The sequence below is a fragment of the Haliotis cracherodii genome, unplaced genomic scaffold (genome assembly GCF_022045235.1).
Source record: "Haliotis cracherodii isolate W230 unplaced genomic scaffold, xgHalCrac1.p SCAF_19, whole genome shotgun sequence".
Classification (NCBI taxonomy): Eukaryota; Metazoa; Mollusca; class Gastropoda; order Lepetellida; family Haliotidae; genus Haliotis; species Haliotis cracherodii.
This window is the reverse complement of record NW_027266274.1, coordinates 18,568,417-18,584,703: the sequence shown is the minus strand read 5'-3', so window position 1 is coordinate 18,584,703 and position 16,287 is coordinate 18,568,417. Positions and strand designations below refer to the sequence as shown.

The window sequence follows — 16,287 nt, the reverse complement described above, 5'->3', positions numbered from 1 at the left end:
TGGTGTTTACATTTTACAACTTTTGAGATACAGTCAAGCATGCTCTTTCTACTAAGGTTGTTTGATCAAGGTTACACCATTCAAGGCCCTAGTGAAGCTTTAAAAACGTTTTATGGCAGAAATGTGGAGGACATTTCCAAAATGGACGCATCAGTTACAATAATGATGCCCAATGCAATACCTTATTTTTACCTTGAACATATGTTGCCGTCCTTTTTTCAGGTGAAGAATTGTTTTGCCTTTGCATGTGTTTGTGGCGGGTGCCACCGGTGGGACATGATACGCTCACCTTTTCGCGAACACCTGGTATGATCATGATAACTTGACACTCAGTGATTCACCAACACACGTTCATTATAAAGTCGGTTTCATACATTGACTATGCTTTGACAGAGATTTCTTCTGAGTGTGGAAAGGGTTTGTCTCTCTTATTTAATAACACATAACATTTACAAAGCACTACAATGTTTCCATATACTTATAACTAATCTTATCAATATATCACTTGGTATTTCTGCCGAGTCACGGTGACTATAGAGTTTTTAAAGATCAATATTATCTCAATTTCATCTCACCTCACCTCCAATAATACCCATGCAGAAATCGATACTGGCTATCGAAAACTACCTAACGGACTGGCACCTCTATTGATTCCGCACAGAGTTACACGCTATACAACAGACGAATGAAAGGATAAGAAAAATACTGCTTGTCATCTTTGATCACATGACACACCAAACAACCGCCGCTGTATAAATGTGACTGCGGGCTGCGGGTGCCCCACAGTCGTCTGAAGCTACAACTTGATCTTAAAGATGGAATCCCTTCTCGCTATGTGCCTGCTTGTCGGTAGGTTTCAACGTCATACTTTTATCATTTATTTCTTTTCATGACATCGACTGTTTACATGTTTGAAGTTCTCTAACCACACCTTCTGCTGCATATTGTTGTGGATGTTGTTTTTATAATATCAAATTGTAAAATTGTTGTGAAATACTCTCATCAAACTTTTAGAGTAATCACATTGATGATGTATTGACGAATGTTAGCAACTTGTGTCAAATGTAATCAGTTTCTGTCTGTTGAGTAAAATGCTGTCTGTATAGAAAACGCTTGAGTGTCAATGTACATGTACTAAAGCCAAACGTAAACTAAACCATGCCATTGGACCGTACACATGCGTTATCAAAGGTGCCATATGCATGCATTGTCTAATGTGCCATATGCATGCATTATCTGATGTGCCATATGCATGCATTATCTGATGTGCCATATGCATGCATTATCTGATGTGCCATATGCATGCATTATCTGATGTGCCATATGCACGGATTATCTGATGTGCCATATGCACGCATTATCTGATGTGCCACATGCATGCATTATCTGATGTGCAATATGCATGGATTATCTGATGTGCCATATGCACGGATTATCTGATGTGCCATATGCATGCATTATCTGATGTGCCATATGCACGGATTATCTGATGTGCCATATGCATGGATTATCTGATGTGCCATATGCATGCATTATCTGATGTGCCATATGCACGCATTATCTGATGTGTCATATGCACGCATTATCTCATGTGCCATATGCATGCATTATCTGATGTGCCATATAGATGCATTATCTAATGTGCATTTTATATATCAAATTAAACTATTTCAATTAATTCATATATCTGTCTCTTCCAGCTTTCGCTGTGATCAGCATTGGGTTTAGCCCCGTTTCAGCGGCTTCAGGTAAACGAACTATTCCATTATTTTCTTGATAAAGCCTCTGATAAAGCCTATGGTGGAGAAAATGTCTCCAATATAACTGATTACTGAAATATTTTAAATGAAATTGAAATATGGCATTATGGGGTATGCTATGTACTTAAATAGTATGCCGGGGGCGGTGCAAACTGTATAAGAGTGGCCTTAAACGACATTCATCCACTCACCTCCAGTACCATTGCACATTACGATATACGAAACAGAACTAATGTACACTGACACGAATCATATCAAAAGATAACATTGATTAACATTCCGTCATAGTGTTAATGAAAACGTTTTATTAAATTATGCTCTTTTTATTATGTTTTTAAAATAATTCTCGTTTACAACCCGAACACCTGCTGTGTGATGTACCTCGACATGGGATGTGAGGGCTAGTGGCGGGGCGAGGGGTTTTATAAACAGCCTATTTCCTTCCCTCGAATTACACTACACAGCGCCGTTAACAATTACACAGTAGGTTTCTGTCTCACGTACATTTATGTGAGAGAATACTATTGGAAGGGAACGTCAGTTTGAAATTGATTTTCATTGTTTGACTCCTCGGGGATTCGCTTGAATGAACATGATTGAAATGAAAGACAACGACAACACACTCACGAATTAGTTTCTGTCAGGCTCGATATGGCTCAGGTCAATATATAAATTGGACATTTGATAACATTACAACGCATGTCTATTGTTGATCTCAATATATTTATGGTAATGTTTTTCAGAGCCTGAGAACTCCGCCGCCATCCAAGGCTTCTCCGTCCTTTTCGGGTCCTTGGCGCTTGTGCTGGGCTACGTCCTGTCGAAGTAGCCAGTGTCCGCCATAATGCCATCTATCTGTCCAGGATCTGTAGCTGGAAACAAGACGGAGGCTCACCTCATGAAGTCCTGAAATACTCATTCATATGGACATTTTTTAGTTCATAAAGTTAACATATCGTGTTTTACCATTACCTGGCCTCATAAAATACAAACCCCAGATCATAAAGAAATGTGATTTGAACTTCATGTTGTATTGTTGTTTATCCAAAGTGTGTTTGGTCTTCGTGAACGGTATTTCGGCGATGTATGACTGCAGCTGTTATCACCAGTGTTGCTGCCCCAGGTCGTGGCGACCATTGCAAACAGTGTACGCGTATTCTACAGGAAGTCTACAGTCTGAAATATCCTTGAAAAGACCCTTGGGTAACATCGAGGTCTTCATAGGTCTCGGGGCGGTCGGGTAGCCTAATGGTTAAAGCATTCGCTCGTCACGCCGAAGACCCGGGTTCTACTCCTGACATGGGTACAATGTGTGAAGCCCATTTCTGGTGTCCCCCGCCGTGATATTGCTGGAATATTGCTAAAAGCGGCGTAAAGCAGTACTCACTCACTCCTCACTTCATAGGTCTCCCAGACTGCCACAAGGGGCTCTTGAAGGGGTACTAGGCCCGGGCATAACAGCTGTCCAAGCAAGTTTGATGCAAGTCCCGCAAACGCTGTTTTATACCTAATCATTCATAGATAATGGTGAGGTGAAAAGGGGTTTAATGTCGATTATTGCACTTTTATTGCGACCTACATGCACGTGTGCGTGTGCGTGTGCGTGTGCGTGTGCGTGCGCGTGCGCGCGTGCGTGCGCGTTCGCTGCTTTCGTGTGTGTGCGTGTGTGTGTTTTAGGTGTATGTGTTGCTGCTTGTGCTAGTCCGGACTCATGCCGATTTATAGTGGTAGCTCACTGACGTACCATACCACAGTCTAACATGAATGGACACTGTCTTGATTACACACATGACACTGATTACAACATCTCCGACTGGAAATGGGTGACAGGCAGGGAAGCAATCTCCCTTTGATAGAAATCGTGGTCGCTTCTTGATACCATACCCTGTAACCTTGACGTTAAACTAAAAAGCAACTTCTTTAGACTGACATGACTTCATGTTTGATCAAGTTTGATGTTTGATGTTGTTACAAAATTCGTGGCCTCAGGGAAGTTTTCAAAAGTTTTATGGTAGACACGTGAAGAACATTTCCAAATTTTAGGCATCAGTGTCAATGATGTGCGATGTAATTCCCTATTTCATATGTTCCTTAGTGCGTTTTATTCAGGTGAGCAATTGACTTGCCTGTGCTTGTGTTTGTGATGGAAGCCATTACCTCTTAGCAGGAATTATAGAAAGGGCTTTGTCATTTTTATTTTTTGACTTGATTGCGTATGGTCACATGATGATTTTGGACTGATGTTGGGAATCAAAACCGGACCTTCATAGTGACGAGCGAACGCTTTAATCACTGACCTACCACGCCGCCCTGTAACTGTGACATGGCAGTGAATTGTTTCTTCTCATCCACGAGACAAGGCGTCGCTGAAGCCGATGGGGTGGCAGGTTTTTTGGGGCAGCTTCATCTTCAGCTCCTCTTAACTAAAAATCTTGAAGCTCTTTCTGATTTAGCCGCGCTGTGTACCAAACGGGAAGTGATAATATATAACCAAATAATGTTTTTGATTTTGAGAATTGTATTGGTCCCTTTGTCAAGAGACAGGAAGCAAAAGAATAAGGAAACAAATACTCCTGAAAGAAACATTTTAACTCCAACTCCAACTACTCCAACTACTGTATATATTGATATTACCTTCACGATGAACAGTGGTACGGTACGTGCACAATGTTAATTATGTCGGAGGTAATGTGTATTTCAGTCATTAAAAAAACGTACATCGTAATGCATGCAATAACTGACTATGTGTCTACTGACAACACCTCACATGTTATAATAACACCATCCATGTGACTTCATTGGTTAATAGTTCTGATGTCAATGTGGGTGAATTACCATCTATTCATAATACGACCATCAGCCATGTGATCGTGCAATACATATTCGACTGGAAATATATAAAACATAATGTGCCTCTTAAATGTCACCCATATCACAAATTATGTCCATAGTACACCACGGAGAATCATTCCCCTGAGTGAAACTATGTGTTCTGTAGGAAGACAAACATGCAGCAGGATATTCGGGTGTAGGCTGGTTGCCCCTGATAACCATATTATTCCTGAATCTAGGTGGGGTCCCGATGAGGGAAGATAGTCTCACCTTTTCGCAAAACACCTGGTATCATGACTATTTGATAGGGATTCATAAGCGCATGCTCACCATATAGTCGGAATCGTAAATCGACTCGGCTTTTGACAGAGACTTCATGTGAATATGGAAAGGGTTTTGTCGCTTTTATATTTTCTTTGTCAATAAATCGTTGTTTAGAGTATAAAAGAGACTCATACTGTAGATCTGTAGATAAACAATGACTTTTTGTCTTAGGTTGATACGAAAATATTTGACAGCTGGATATCCCGGTGTAGCCTGGTGGTCAGTGATCACGACAAAATTCCCTCCCTGAACCCCGGTGGGCAGGATACGCCCATCTCTGCGCGAACACCTGGTATCATGGCTATTTGATAGTGATTCATGAACTCATGCTCACGATATAGTCGGAATCGTACAATGGACAAATATCATTTTGACAGATACTTCATATGAATATAGAAAGGATTTCGCCGCTTTTTTGTATTCTTTGTAAAAATACAGTTGTCCAGATTTTGATGTCATCACACTTTCTATGTACACTCTTCACAAAAGGAAACGCACAGGTACTATGTAGTTCACTGAACCTTACTACACAAAAAATCCGATATTTAAAGTGGATATATTTTATTGGAAAATGTTGGTGGCCTGATATTCGACAAACGATGCGTCAAAACGCAGCCATTGTCGATTTGCAATGTCTTAAACGGCATTGTTTTCACTTGTTGAAAAATGCCATTGAGGAAAACAGAAAAGCAAAATGCACGTGCAAGTTATGGCATTCGTAACTCGTGGTAGTGGCTCTAAAAAGGCAAGCATAAGCCAATAATTTGTCATTCAATTGTCAACATTTTTCAAGTTCGAAAATGCCGAGACTCAGCGCTGCCGATCGGAACATCGCCATAGGACGTATCCAAAGATGGGAATCGCAGTCTTCTGTTGCACGCCACTTCAACGTCAACCACAGCACCATTTGCCACCTTTGGGGCCGATACACACAGTTCAATTCCCCTGCAGACCGTCCGAGAACTGGCCGACCAAGAGTTACCACCCCTGCACAGGATCGCTACATTCGACTGTTCCACCTACGTCATCGCAATGCTACAGCTATGGAGACTGTGGGAGGCATCCCTGGTTTGAGAAGGATATCGGTCCAGACTGTCAGGAACCATCTTCGCGAGGCGGGGAAACAGATCCATCGACATTAACGCTTGCGTTGGTGCCATACCTTACAGCCTCGGAATTTGAGAATCTGGAGAATGGAGAATCTGGACTTTGCCGTGGTTCAGCAGGTCAACTGCCAACGCGTAACAAGCAGAATGGCGCAGAATTCTGCAGGACAGAATTCGTACATTTATCCAGTTCGTGCCGAGGAGATGCAGAGCCGTGATTGCTGCCCGGGGCGGTCACACGAGATATTCAGCGAGTTCAAGGAGTTCAGCGCCACCTCGTGGCCTTATGTGACATGACAATGAACAGTTTCCAATGCCTTTGTACAACAACATGACGATCGAGCTCCAAAATTTCATATTTCTATCTATGATATGATGGGGTTTAACGTCGCGTCCAAGATTATTGCACTTAAATAGCGACGTGCATGTACGTGTGTGTGTTTGTGTGGCTGTTTGTACTAGTCCGGACTGATGTCGATTTATAGTGCTAGCTCACTGAGATACCATGCCGCAGTTTAACATGAATACCCCACTCAGACACAGTATACTGACTCCGAGCCGACCAGTCCTTGTTTTAGCCCCTTAATGCCGAGCGCCAGACAGGGTAACAACAAGTAGCATCTTTTAACGTCTTTTGGTATGACGCGTCCGGGGATCGAACCCCGGACCTTCCCCTCTCCGGGCGGACGCTCTACCTCAAAACCACGGAGGCGGTCTGATACTAGAGAGTGAGTGAGTGAGTGAGTATGGTTTTACGCCGCTTTTAGCAATATACCAGCAATATCACGGCGGGGGAAACCAGAAATGGGCTTCCCTCTGATACTAGATAATATATATCGACTTTATTAAGTACAACAACAGTTGTTGACACTTTGAAGTAATTTCACAAAGAGATAAGCCGGGAGGCATAAATAAGATCTGTAGATAAATATTCGCTCGTACATTTTGCCTCAGGTTGAGACAGCAACCTATGATGTTATACATGATTTCGACATCAGTTCCGGATCAATAGGTGCATAGTGTGTTTCTTATTGTGCATATTCCTGAATGCAAATACGCCAATAAACATCGATCATTCGTCCAGCAACGATTTTGACACATTCAATATCTTATCTAAAAGAACAATATAAGTTGTCAACCGATCTCGAGGTGTTCATCACACAACATGTCCCGAGGGATCCGTAAACAACGATTTTTTCTCACTGACATTCCTACATACAGACCCGGAATATAATTATCTAGATTTGTTTTCTTGAAACATAATATCGAATGATAACAAACCCATGTGTGTTCCAAATCACATTTTTTTTTATAATTAAATATTTATAATCAAATTGAATATTTTTTAATCATGATGTAAATTCAGCAGTAACTCCACTGTATATATTCTGAGGAGGTATCTGCTTTGGTATGTTAGTTTTAGCATGTTCGCTGTAAAATCGCAAAGAAAAAACAGTGGGTTAGAGACATTAAAACAAACGCCAAACGCACAAGCATAAGCAAGCTGAAGCTGCATTCTTATCGTATTGTGCATTCTCGTGAAGTAAAGCATATTTATTGACTGAATTACTCTTTGCCCTCATGCCGACAACGTGATAACAGTGATCTGTTAAATATAGTGATGATCGGGTGTAATAAAGACAAATACCGAAATGAAAACTAAGTGTTCTGCTATCATTGCATGTCTCTCATCTGGTGTGGTGTTCCACTGCCTAAACCCATCCCACTTTCGTTCAAGCATAATCTTAACCATTACGTCAATGGTTTTTGCGTGCTCTCGTACATCAATCGTGAGAATCAACGAGATCTCGGGAGCAGCTGTGATCTCCTCGTGTTGATAGCCCTCGTACAGGGTGTGGTACAAGGGGTCTCCGGACGTGTGGCTTCTGTCGCATAATCGGTGAATGAATTATTTTAACACTTTCATTGTATGCCATAAATCACAACTGTTTTTATCCATAGACCTGTAAGAACAGGGGTCAAATTTAGCAAAACAATCTTAGCATGATTCCCATACTTGTTTGTATACCTTTTGCTCACAATATTCACACATTCGTTCTTTGTTTGTTTGGGGACACGGGTGGCCCAGTAGTCAAAAGCGCCGCCATTCGCTCTACAGAGTTGTACCCCTAGCAGACTCTTCAGAGGACCTACATCTGATGCTGTGTCTCTCACAGTGGTACCAACGGAATGGAATTCATGTCAATGAAAACAAATCATAAGTGAAACATTTCAGAAACCACAGAGTTGTGTTATCAGATTGCGACTATATTTCCCATTGATGTCCTGCTGAGGACTGTCGAACAATGTACCTACCTTGGTCTGGTCCTCGCTGAACACCTCGACAGCAACAAGCTGATCATACAAGTAGCAGCGTCGGGGGAACGAGCGTTGAGATTGGTGACACCAAAATGTAAATTTCTTGGCAATGTTGGTTTTAAAACATTTATCAAATTAAACGATTCTTAAGTATGGGCTGTAATCGCATGAGGGAGCAACAATATGGGGAACAAAGGACCGTTTATGCATCAATTCTATACAGAACCGTGCCACGAGTTTTTGTTTGGAATTGCTCCTAATGCTTCAGACATAGGTAATACGTTTACGGCAACACGAATGTAGCTTAGAAAATATGACAATCAATTAATTCCATTTACAATACATGTATATATAAGTACTCTTATATATATTTGACTTTGTACTTCTGCCGAGTCACAGTGACTGTGGTGAGTTCACACAAAGCATATACACTGTCAGATAGTACCCATACCTCAATCTGACACATCTAAACTCCTGGCAGTGCTATTGGTTCCGCACGACGCTGTAAGCTATACACCAAATGAATGAAAGAACCAAATACTGCTTGTCATCTTTGATCACATGACACACAAAACAACCGCCGCTGTATAAATCAGACTGCGGGCTGCGGGTGCCCCACAGTCGTCTGAAGCTACAACTTGATCTCAAAGATGGAATCCCTTCTCGCTATGTGCCTGCTTGTCGGTAGGTTTCAACGTCATACTTTTATCTTTTATTTCTTTTCATGACATCGACTGTTTACATGTTTGAAGTTCTCTAACCATACTTCTGCTGCACATTGTTGTGGATGTTGTTTTTATAATATCAAATTGTAAAATTGTTGTGAAATACTCTCATCAAACTTTTAGAGTGATCAAATTGATGATGTATTGACGACTGTTAGCAACTTGTGTCAAATGTTATCAGTTTCTGTCTGTATATCAAATTGTTAAATTGTTGTGAAATACTCTCATCCAACATATACTGTCTCCTATTGATGATGTATTGGCGACTATTAGCTGACTGAAGTATCCATGCATGATCGTTTGTTTCAAATGTGTGCATTTTCAACTGTGCCATATGCATTTGTTATCACGTGAGCGTGTGAATGCGTTATCGGGTGTGCCATATTCATGCGTTGTCATGATCATATGTGACTTTTGAATGCGATATGAAATCTGTATTATTCATGATTTACTATCAGTCTGTAACTAAGGCTGTAACTGGGTGTTTTGTTTGAAACAGAATATTAATTGTAAGTCAGCGCTACAGGTCATACATATTTTCCAAAAGGAAGGGTAAACACTTTCTGTCAGCATTTCCAATATATATGTACATTGTTTCCCAAGCATTTTCGTGAACAGATATTTCCCCCAGCCACCCCTCCCTCCCCCGATGATCCAAAATACTGTAGACATAATTACGTAACAAAGCGTTAGAGGTGTTATAATGTTTCAAACTCCGATCCGACATGTAAGACGTGGGAGTGCAGGGCAGATGGTCCTGAGGTTGTTTAGTATATCAGTATATCAAAAAACATTACTTGAGGTAACATATATTTTTCTCTTTCAGCATTTGCTGTGATCAGCATTGCGTTTAGTCCCGTTGAGGCAGCTTCAGGTAAACAAAATTGTATTTTATTGATATTACTTCTGTTTTATTAAGCCTAATAACCCACTTAAACTGATTATTGAAAAAAACATTAAATTAAAATAAAAATTTTGGTTGTGCTATATACTCAAATATTATACGGGGTGGGTCGAGGGTGTGGGTGTGTGGGGTGATGGGTAATGGGTGATGGGTGATGGATGGAGGTATGTGGGGTGTGGGGTGTGAGGTGCAGGGTGTGAGTGTGGGGTGAGGGGTGGAGGTATGTGGGGTGAGGGATGTGTTGGTTGTTGCTGTGGGGTGTGGGGTGTGAGGTGCAGGGTGTGAGTGTGTGGGGTGAGGGGTGGAGGTATGTGGGGTGAGGGGTGTGTTGGTTGTTGCTGTGGGGTGTGGGGTATGGGGTGTGAGGTGCAGGGTGTGAGTGTGGGGTGAGGGGTGTGTTGGTTGTTGCTGTGGGGTGTGGGGTATTGGGTGTGAGGTGCAGGGTGTGAGTGTGTGGAGCGTGGTAATACTTTCAGGGGCTAGTTTCCCGGGAACAGACTCAAATATACTGAACAACAAAAGTTCCTGTGACATTGAATAAGATTTAATGCAAAGTTATGTTTTTTACCAAATCTGAAACAATTTATGTGATACTGTGATCATAATCTACCAATGTGGAATAACATGCTGTTGTAATTCTGTGATCATAATCTACTAATGTGGAATAGCATATGCTGTTGAAAGGTAATGTCTGGGCCATGACGACGCAGAAACGGTAGAACAACAGGGCCGTTGATCTCGTCGCGGTAGCGCTGTCCATTGAGATTTCCCTCTACCACTATCAAACGGGTCCTCTGTCTTGCTGTAATCCCACCCCATTACGTAACGCTGCGGCCCCCGAACCGATCTTCTTCCATGACATGATTGACGTAACGTTCACCTCGACGTCGGTACACTCGAATCCGTCCATCGCTGTGGCTGAGGTGAAAACGAGACCCGTTAGTGAATAGAACTTGTCCCCACTGCATGGCCGTCCAGCGTAGACGCTGTCTGCACCACTGTAGATGTGCTTGGCGGTGGTTTCCTGTCAAAATGGGACGTCTGGCGGGTCTTCTGGCGACTATCCCTGCACATCTGAGGCGACGACGTACAGTTTGTGATATTCGTCGAAGGGCAAGAGCGCTTCTTGCAATCACTGTTGCTGGCTGGAATCTATTTCGTACGTGTGTTGTTCGAATCCAGTTGTCTTGTCGATTATTGGTTACGCGTGGCCTACCACTCCCAGTGTGGTCTCTGACTGCATTCGTCTGTTGCCAACGTTGCCATAAACACCAAATGGTGTTTTTGTGGAAGTTAAATTGTCTTGCAACATCACGTTGACTCGATCCTGCTTCAAGCATACCAATGGCTCGCAGACGCTCGTTTTCGGACAGGCGTTGCATTTCGTTATGTTGAATAATTGCGTAATTTTGTTGTTTTTCTGAGTGGTTGTTGTCAGCACGATGCTAAAAAATGCCCTTTGAATCCGCACATGTTTTTATACCCATTCTTTAGTAGTGAAATGCATGGGGCTTGCATAAAAATCAACTTTAGCATGGAATACATGCTTTTCTTACAATACGTACACTTACAATGATGGGAGTGATACAAACTGTATGAGAGTGGCCTTAAACAACACTCACTCACCTTTACACTTACCATTACACATTACAATATACGAAAAACAACTATTTAACACTAACCCGAATCGTAGACAGCTTTATATAACATTCCGCCTTAGTGTTTATGAAAAACGATTTGACATACTATGCTCCACCGCTTACTCATAACCCAAATAGACGTTACTGTATTGGAGATGTGGGAATTTATAAAGACCACGAGCAAAAATAGAAGTAACACTGGCAGGATACTAGCAGAACACCAGCAGAACACTAGCAGTAACACTATCACAGCACCAGCAGTAACACGAGCACAACACTAGCATTTACACTAGCAGTAACATCAGCAAAACACTAGCAGCACAACACTAGCAGTAACATGAGCACAGCACTAGCATTTATACTAGCAGTAACATGAGCACAACACTAGCAGTAACATCAGCACAACACTAGCAGTAACACTGGCACAATACTAGCATGTACACTAGCAGTAACATGAGCACAACACTAGAATTTACACTAGCAGTAACATGAGCACAACACTAGCATTTACACTAGCAGTAACATGAGCAGAACACTAACACAGCACAACGCTAGCAGTAACACTAGCAGTAACACGAACACAACACTAGCATGAAGCAAAGTCCCTCAACTTGAAGTCATTTATATGCATTATCTTATTAATAAACATTACATGCCAATTTTGTTTATAAAATACTTTTCGTTAACAACCTGAACACTTGCCGTGTGGTGATGTACCTCGACATGGGAGGAGGGGGCTCGTGGTGGGGAGGGGGGTTTGATATACAGCCTATTTCCTTTCCTCGAACTACAATGCACAGCTTCATGAACAATCACACAGTAGGCTCCTGTCTCATGTTCATGTATGTGAGTGAATACTATTTGAAATAAATTTTCATTGTGAGTTCTCGGGGAATCGGTTGAATGAACTTGATTGAAGGGAAGGATAATACGTGTGCGCACACATAAGGAAGGTATTGTCGAAATTGCTCGGGGCGAAATATCCGACTTTGATAACATTACCAACACATCTCTATTGTTGATCTCACGATAATTATGCTAATACAACTTGGTTGTGATAGGACATATTTGTATGTATTCACATGTACGTGTATCGTGGTGTGTGTGATTATGTGTGCGTATGTGTGTGTATGCATGCGTGTGTATATGTGTGTGATTATCTATGCGCATGTGTGTGTATGCATGCGTGAGTATGTGTGTATGTGACAGTGTGCTTTCGTATGTAAGGACCCAGGTGTGCATGTGAGCGTAAATATGAGTACATGTACTGTGTGGTATACTAGTATTCGGTTTGTTTTTCAGAGCCTGAGAACTCCGCCGCCACCCAAGGCCTCTCCGTCCTTTTCGGGTCCTTGGCGCTTGTGCTGGGCTACGTCCTGTCGAAGTAGCCAGTGTCCGCCATAATGCCATCTATCTGTCCAGCATCTGTAGCTGGAAACAAGACGGAGGCTCACCTCATGAAAAACTGAAATACTCATTCATATGGACATGTTTTAGTTCATAAAGTTAACATATCGTGTTTTTACCATTACCTGGCCTCATAAAATACAAACCCCAGATCATAAAGAAATGTGATTTGAACTCCATGTTTTATTGTTGTTTATTCAAAGTGTGTTTGGTCTTCGTGAACGGTATTTCGGCGATGTGCGACTGCAACTGTTGTCACCAGTGTTGCTGCCGCAACAAGTCCTGCCCCAGTAAGTCCTGCCCCAGGTCGTGGCGACCATTGCAAACAGTGTACGCGTATTCTACAGGAAGTCTGCAGTCTGAAATATCCTTGAATAGCCTCTTGGGTAACATCGAGGTCTTCATAGGTCTCGGGGCGGTCGGGTAGCCTAATGGTTAAAGCATTCGCTCGTCACGCCGAAGACCCGGGTTCTATTCCCGACATGGGTACAATGTGTGAAGCATATTTCTGGTGTCCCCCGCCGTGATATTGCTGGAATATTGCTAAAAGGGGCGTAAAACAATACTCACTCACTCCTCACTTCATAGGTATCCCAGACTGCCATAAACGCCTCTGTGGATTAAGGCGCTGCAACTCGAGGTCAGGGTTCGAACCCGTCAATGGTCCTTGTTCTGTAAGCAATCGTTGGTTGACTGCAGTGTAAGCCGTATAACAGTAAGCTTACCTTAGAACTGTATCTCTGAGATACAACGCAGTTTCAGTAATTACATATTCAAAGTCTGCAAATACCGTTGATCAGTAAAACATTAAAACATTTACCCAGATGAAACGAAATATAATATTGACTTAATACGTCCCGCAATTTGACAATTACATATATGATATAGGCATGTTTGTTCTACATCGGATCTCTGTTGGTGACATCATCCTGAGGTCTACATATCACTGAAGTATAATACACTGCCGGAAATGAAAATATACACCAACGCTTGATCGTGGTTGGAAAAAAAAAATGTTTTCGATGGTGATATATTTGATACTGGTATCATAGTTGTATTTTGGACCTTAAGGTTTCAGTGTTTTGTTTGTAATGTTTTGGGCAAAACGTGTCTACGTCTACCCGGCCGTTTAGTAGGTATACATATCTGTAAGTGTAATGTCTCTCCTTCTACACTGTTTGTTTGTTGTTTAATACCAAAGTTTTGTAAATAATCGAGTCTGGACCAACAATCCAGTGATTGACATCATGAACATCGGTCTAACGAACTGGGAAACAATGACATGCGTCATCAAAGTCAGCGAGCCTGACCACCCGATCCCGTTAGCCGGTTCTTACGACAAGCATGGGTTGCTGAAGACGAATTCTAACCCGGATCTTCACGGGTCCCTCTACACCGGTGTATTTTTGAAGGGGTACTAGGCCCGGGCATAATAGCAGTCCAAGCAAGTTTGATGCAAGTAAGTAAAACGCTATTGTACATGTATAGCGGTATAAAGTTACCCTAATTCAGCACAGATAGTCTCGATTACATGCATGACACTGATTACAACATCTGGCCTCGGACTGGAAATGACATACCGTTGAGCAATCTCACCTTGATTAATAATTTTGGTCGCTTCTTGATTCCGTACTTCCCTTTAACCTTTGTGTTAATCTAAAATAATAACTTCTGTAAACTAAAATGACTTCATGCTTGAACAAGGTTACAACATTCATGGCCTCATTAAAGATTCGGTCCGGGGTAGAATAGGTCTTCAGGAACCCATGCTTGCCGTAAAAGGTGACTATGCTTGTCTAACAGGATCGGGTGGTCAGGCTCGCTGACTTGTTTGATGCATGTCATCGATCCCAATTGCGTGGATCGATGCTCTTGATATCAATCACTGGATTGTCTGGTCCAGACTCGATTATTTACAGACCGCCGTCATATAGCTGGAATATTGCTGAGTGCGGCGTAAAACAACAAACAAACAAAACATTAAAGATTCCAAAAGGCGTTTTAGTCGGAATCCTACAATGGACATAGCTCTTAGCACAGGAGGGGTTATGTCCTATATATTTATTGACATGGGTGAGACTTGTATGTAACTGAGTGAGTATTGTTATATGGTGATTTTAGCACTATCCAAGCAACAGAACCAGAATTGGGCTTTACATATTGTACCGAGGTGGGGCATCGAACCTTCATAACGACGAGAGAACCCTTGCACCACGAGGCTAGCCAACAGCCCGTGTAACTGTGACATGGCATAAATTGTTTGTTCCACTTGAGGAGACAAAAGATGCTGGTACCTGGTTCAATACAGGTTATCTGATAGTCTTTGCTGAAATTCATTTAGGAATAATGTTATATCGCCGATTTCTTGTTGTAACCAAACCTAAGCTGAGCAACATGGTTTTAATTGATGTCGCCCTGGTCCCTCCTCCCACCCATTCAAGTGAATGTAGCTTGACGAGGTAATCTGTGAGTGTCACGATGAAGAAGTCTGCACCAATATTTGACTGCTCTTGTCATATAGATAGACTGTAGAGGGAGACTGTCACACTCCCCAAATACCATCTGTAAACTGACTGCACTTTATTCGGCGGTATAATAACACCATTCATGTAATTTCATTGGGTAATATTTCAAGTCCCATGTCAAAGAGTGTGAATTTTCCACCTATGCAGATATGTATGACAATTACATAGATATGTAGATATGTATGTAGTTTTCAATGGTACATAAACATGCTTCAGGTCATGCGTTATTTTCTTTATATCAGTGTTTAAAACACCTACCGTGCTCGTGGGTTTCACCGAAATGGTAAACGTCTTAGACCTGCATCACTTCGGGCTTTCCTCCCACATTAAGCTGACACGCCGTGATGTAACTGGAATACTGTTAAAAGCGGCGTTAAACCCAACTCACTCACCCACGAGCACGGGTATGGTGCTGACAAACCTAGAAACATAATCGGGGCGAACCGGGATTCCAACCCACAATCATAGGTTTCTGGCGTGCCTAAGGGACGCAACTCTGCACAGCGAATCGCGGCGCCTTAGACGACTGGGCCACCCGTTCCCCCCGCTGGTATCATGACTATTTGATAGTGATAGTGAAACACATGCTCGCGATATAGGCGGACTCGTACAATGGACTCGTCTTTTGACAGATACTGCATGTGAATATGGAAAGGGTTTTGTCGCTTTTATATTCTTTGTAAATGAAATGTTGTCCTTATTTTCCAGTTATGGGAGTCATCACAATTCCAATGAATATATTTAG

The 16,287-nt window shown here is 42.0% G+C and overlaps 2 long non-coding RNA genes across 2 annotated transcripts in view; both read left to right on the top strand.

Moving 5' to 3' along the window:
• Positions 1-2,640, top strand: part of LOC139467176 (uncharacterized) — a 42,881-nt gene extending 40,241 nt beyond the window's left edge. The window contains exon 3 of the long non-coding RNA XR_011653645.1: positions 2,504-2,640. This is a non-coding gene — a long non-coding RNA (uncharacterized lncRNA). The remainder of the gene's footprint in view (positions 1-2,503) is intronic.
• A 6,331-nt stretch (positions 2,641-8,971) lies between these two features.
• Positions 8,972-13,141, top strand: LOC139466599 (uncharacterized). The gene is made up of 3 exons (XR_011653617.1): positions 8,972-9,025; positions 9,893-9,940; positions 12,913-13,141. It is a non-coding gene; the product is annotated as an uncharacterized lncRNA (long non-coding RNA).
• Positions 13,142-16,287: the final 3,146 nt, after the last annotated feature.